Source organism: Mus pahari, chromosome 22, assembly GCF_900095145.1.
Source record: "Mus pahari chromosome 22, PAHARI_EIJ_v1.1, whole genome shotgun sequence".
Taxonomy (NCBI): Eukaryota; Metazoa; Chordata; class Mammalia; order Rodentia; family Muridae; genus Mus; species Mus pahari.
The window spans coordinates 27,716,676-27,722,457 of NC_034611.1; the positions used below are offsets into that span (position 1 = coordinate 27,716,676).

The window sequence follows — 5,782 nt, forward strand, 5'->3', positions numbered from 1 at the left end:
GCATATCCTTGTTCACTCGTGCTTCCTACTTTGCTATACTAATCCATGTTGACAAATTCGTCTCAAAACGTTCGCCTTTTGTATATCTGCAATCAAGTATCCCTTAAGAAAGGAACTCATTTGGAGCTTTATTCTGCTCCTGTGGTGACAAGTCACATTATTTGTACAAAGGAACTTGCATTTTAGGCAACTGCCTACCAAGTCCACACAGGATACGGCTTCTGCATCTCTCCCAAACTTTCCTCTTTGGTAGCTGGGGGTGATCGCTGAATTTCATGGCTTTACCAAGCCTTTGTCATTTCATTGTATGTCAATCATTGCCTCATTTCTAACCCTGCCCACTGTCTAAGAAAAGCTCCCCTCTTAACATACCTATGGCTACCATTTACACCACAGGATCGTGAGCACACCATCCCCAGAGGTTTGGCATGTGGAAAAAGATATTTGAACTTAGAGACCTGGAACTTTATTCACTGACGACTGGAGGTTTGGAAGTGTCAACATCTTGCCAGGCTTGAGTCAAATGGCACCACTGCAGCTCTAAATTCTCAGGTACCTGGAAATCATCCAGGAACAGAAGCCCAGCTGCATAAAGAAATTAACCAAAGAGATCAGAGAAAGGAAATGGTATTCTCTAAAGAGAAAAAAAGAGAGAGAAAGTCAATAGTTTTGGAGATTTTCAACACTTATGAGGTTCTATAGTACTATTTGTACTTGGATAAAGTAAGACTCTCACGTATCCTTTAAGTAAATTCTCTTTTCACCTTACCTATTGGAGTACCTTTTAGAGATTCTTAAGCAAATGATTTTGGAACCTACATTGACATAAAGTGTCTTCATATGGTATTCCTCCCCAAAGTTCATGCGTTAAAGTGGTAAAATAGAAATAAGGAATCTTTATGATATCGCTGTTAATTGAGAGACGCAATCACGGAGATAATGCAAGTGATCACATTGTGGATGCCATAAAACTCACACGTGCCACTGACCTTGTGCCCTGATCCACCCTCAGGTTTAGTCACCACTCTCAGTGTTCAAGGAATATCACGGAAGAGTAGGTAGAAAGAAGTGCAGGGGAGTGGGAAGGAAAACTGTGAGATGCTGAGTTCTGGGCTTGGCATAGCTCTGGACTCAAGGACTCATAACAACTGTGATTATCAGCATAAAACTGCATAAGAGCAAGCAGCCAAAACCCCAGCATAGGTGTTAGAAGGGTCCGAGAGTCTCCATCCCTAGCTAAGGCGCTTTTAGGAGCTTATGGGAGAGAGTCACTTTAATTTGGGGGTGGGGCCGCTGGTTGGTTGCCCATACCCCAATGGATGGCCCCACACTCATACATATATAAGCAGTACAAATTACACTCTGTCAGTTAGATTTTTTTTATCATCTTAAAAGAAGATAGGAAATATAAAGTTTGGAGGGGGAAGTGTTTGGGAAGTCCCAGGGAGTTAGGAAAGTTAAGGTCAAAATTCATGGGGCACACATATACAACTGGCAGAGAATTCTAAAAATAGTATATTTAAAAAATTAAAATGTTAACATTTTACTATCTTCTGGACATCTAGTTGCACCATGACACCAGTTTTTTTTTTTAAATAAAAAATTTAAATCTGTGAAAAAAAATGTTTCCAGTTAGAAGATCCAGTCCCCAAGTAGATTATGAGGGCTTCTTGGAAGGATGTGACATGTCCCCTGACACTTCTGTCTTCTGCTGGTGTCCTGGTCTACTCTGAGGTGAGCAGTTTGCCCATGATGTGCTTACTGCCTCACCACAGCCCCAGACACAACAGAACCAGCAACCATGGAGTGAAACCTCTGATACTATGAGGAAAATAAACCTTGTCTCTATTCAGTTCCTTTTCTTGGGTTTGTTGTCATGGAGTTGAAAATTGTTTGATGCAGCCCTTCAAAGTCTTGGCTAGTGTGATCTCAAATCTGGCCTCACAAGTTTTGGTCAGGTACGTGACCACACAGCTACCTGTGTTTCTTCTACCGCTGACCACAAGTATTCCTCCTAGATACCTGACATTTTAGAACCAACTGATGAAGTTTTCTTGGAAAGTAAGTAGGCCTAGAATTTACCTATTTCTTTTAAGATCTTTCACAACCAATGCTTAAAGTGGAATCTCTTACCTTCAGTTGGCAAACCTTTCTAATCTAATATGGATTTACAGGACACCACGGGACTAGAGCATACTCAGTGGTTGAGCATGTGTCAAGCCATGGATTTGATTCTCAACACTGGGGAGGGAAGAAACAAGAAACAAAAACAGAAGAGCATTTGTCAGAATAAACATGCTGGCAACATTCCTGGCACTGACATAGGAAAGGGAAAACCAAGTTCTGCTAGAATCACATTTTTGTGAAACGCAGTGCCAACGCATGCCATTTAAGTCTCAACAATTTTAGAGAGGGCAAGGCCCTGCCTGGATCAAGTCAAGCAGATTTGACTCATTTCAGAAAGCAAGCAGATATTCTAGACATGGTAGTACAGAAGAGGTAAGATTCAAGGTTAAAGGGAATCTGATATCAATGGCATTAAAGCAATCAGGAAAAATAAACAAACAGACCATAAATCAGGGAGTGCTTGGAGGGAGCAGTTATTTCGGTCAAGGAGTGTCTGCTGAGAGAGGCTCCAGCCACTGGAACAGCTCCACACTACTAGACAACATTAGTGTTTATGGATCATAACAAACCATTTGTGGCCAGAGAAAGCTCCGGGACCTGTCAGAGAACTTCACAGAGGTTGTCTCAGAGGATGATTGCACAGTTTCAGGCTTTGACTGGTCCACAATTCCCTTAAGGGCCCTAGGGGAAGTGAGGGTAGGGGGTGGGGGTTCACTGGAGCCAGGTTGGCAGCTTGGAGGAGATTTGATTACTGAATAACAAAGTCAGTCTTTATCCCACTATTCTGGCTGAATGTCTTCATAGCACTTACCATCGTCTGAAAACCGAATTTATATGCTTGTTATCCGTTTCTCCACCAGTGAAACCCAAGTTTCTGTAGAGCAGAGAGTGATCTGCTTCTGCCTCCTGCCCCATTGCTGTGCTCTTAGTACCTTGAACAACGTCTAGCTCTTGTTCCGTTCTCAGTAAATACTTACCAATAAACAAAGACTGCGAAGTGGGCCAAGGGCATACACTGCAGTCCCACTGTGATGATTCTGACAGTCCTTGGTTACAGTGGCTGCATACTAAACACTTCTATAAAACAAGTGACATTGATCTTTACCCATTCTGTTCTCGGGTCTGACAACGCAAGTTTTCTAAGAAGAGTCATTTATGTAACTGTCCTCACTGTTTGCTTCTGCTTTGCAAGCCCTTAGCCGTGCTCACCTCCTTCCATCTGCTTCTGAGATGTTTCCTCCAGGCTCCTTAAGGCCAACTTTTACCTAATTCTTCTCAATAAATTCCTCAATGCTCACAGGTAGTAAAACACGCTTCTCGGGGAAGAGTAAGTGTGCTGGCTAGTTTTGTGTCAACTTGACACAGCTGGAGTTATCACAGAGAAAGGAGCTTCAGTTGAGGAAATGCCTCCATGAGATCCAATTAGTGATCAAAGGGGAAAGGCCCCTTGTGGGTGGGACCATCCCTGGGCTGGTAGTCTTGGATTCTATAAGAGAGCAGGCTGAGCAAGCCAGGGGAAGCAAGCCAGTAAAGAACATCCCTCCATGGCTTCTGCATCAGTTCCTGCTTCCTGACCTGCTTGAGTTCCAGTCCTGAATCCTTTGGTGATCAACAGCAGTATGGAAATGTAAGCCGAATAAACCCTTTCCTCCCCAACTTGCTTCTTGGTCATGATGTTTGTGCAGGAATAGAAACCCTGACTAAGACAGTAAGTAGGCACTATTTTAGGAAACAGATGCAATAGCTCATGTACTTTGCCCTTTGAATAGTAGCCACATGGTTCAATATGTATACAGTGCTTGTTTACTAGTTAATAAGCTGCCTTCCACCGAGTCAGTCACCTTTCTGTAGCTTTAATGTTTTTCAAAACCTATTACTAACGAAGGGTCTTAAACACTTTAACCTCCCTTTAGCCCACCACCCACCAGAGGTAGTAGAAAAGAAAGAATATTTTGGACCTGTTTAGAAAGGTTCTTTGGAGAAACTCCCATCCGTGCCGTCTGGAAATCTGCAATTCAGTTCACAGGTTAGCAGTGGCAGCTCCATCCACTGGCAAACATTTCACGGATACATCAGCCGTCCAGTTCGGGAGCGTGAGGATAGCAAAAACCAATCAGCAGTGGTGGCACTACCTAGCAAAGACAGCCAGGCCTCAGCCTCCGCTCCAGTCAGCAGGGGCTACCAGGAGGAATGCCAGGAGAAGTTCTTTGTGCCTCTCAGCAAAGAGGCAAGACCCACAAGCGTTGCACAGCTAACTTTATAAGTAAGCCTAGCTCAGCCTCCGTCACTGGCAAGTTCTATTTATACCCTCTAAACATCACGTGTCCGCCACGTGTCTTACCTCAGCAGGAGTCTTTTTTTAATGAAAATTATATTTTTATTGGATATTTTATTTATTTACATTTCAAATGTTATCTACTTTCCTGGTTTCCCCTCCGAAAACCCCCTATTCAGTCTCCCCTCCCCTGTGCTTCCATAAGGGTGTTCTCCCGCCCATCCACTCCCTCCCTCCTTACCACCCTGGCATTCCCGTACACTGGGGCATTGAGCCTTCACAGAACCAATGGCCTTTCCTCCTGTTGATGCCAAATAAGGCCATCCTCTGCTACATATGCAGCTGGAGCCATGGGTCCCTCCATGTGTACTCTTTGGTTGGTGGTTTAGTCCCTGGGGGATTTAGCATGAGTCTTGCCTCAGCTGACATCACTCTGCCAATCAGCCAAGTCCAAGAAAGCAGCAAGAAACTGTGTCACACCACTGGAAGACTTTGGTGAGTTTCTCTCTATGGAGTCCTGACAAATGGAGCTCAACTATGCAATGTAAGGCAGACCAATACATGCATGCCATTAGCGAAGAATCCTTCATTAGTCCTTTCATGTGCTTGCTTTAGCAGAACATCCTTTCTCCTGTGTCTGCTTCAGCCAAATGTTCCTTCACAAGTCTGCCTTAGCCTTTCACACCTATGAGCACTTCAGGAAAACACTCTTTCATGTGCTTGCCCCAGCCAAACACCATCCCACACAACTGACTCTCCAGAGAATCCAGAAGTTTCCCTGCTCTATTTCCTTTCTCGTCTTAGAAAATTCTACGAGAAAATAGAAATTTGACCCAGTTCTTTTCAACATGTATTAGGGTTTTACTTATTAGCTCAAATATCACTATCCCTGAAATACATTTCCTTAATGACATAATCAAAGCAAAAAAAAGTATTCTGTTAACAAAGATAAGATCCACAGGTGGAGTTCAGTGGTTGAGTACTTCCCTAATATGTACATGACCCTGAGGGTTTGATTCCTGGCATTCAACACGCACATAATCCCTGAACAACACACACACACACACACACACACACACACACACACACACACACGTGTCCTATGTCCAGAGGTAAGTTTTGAAGATATTAAAATATATTATATGATAACTGTATATGCAGTCTATCTATCTATCTGTCTATCTATCTATCTATCTATCTATCTATCTATCTATCTATCTATCTATCTATTGAGCAAAACACCAGAACAAATTTTATGAAAGTGAAGAACAAAATAATGAGCTTTAAAATATGGCAACTATATTTACATGAATGAATAAATCCACTATTTATTGAACATCTATTATTTACAATCTTCTACGCAATACAAAGAAGCATAGC

The 5,782-nt window shown here is 42.7% G+C and overlaps 1 long non-coding RNA gene across 1 annotated transcript; it reads right to left on the bottom strand.

Annotated features, from left to right (window-relative positions):
• Nucleotides 1-271: 271 nt before the first annotated feature.
• On the bottom strand, nt 272-3,426 carry LOC110338637. Its single transcript, XR_002381307.1, has 3 exons — nt 3,337-3,426; nt 3,105-3,204; nt 272-634 (listed from the first exon to the last, which is right to left on the bottom strand). It is a non-coding gene; the product is annotated as an uncharacterized LOC110338637 (long non-coding RNA).
• Nucleotides 3,427-5,782: the final 2,356 nt, after the last annotated feature.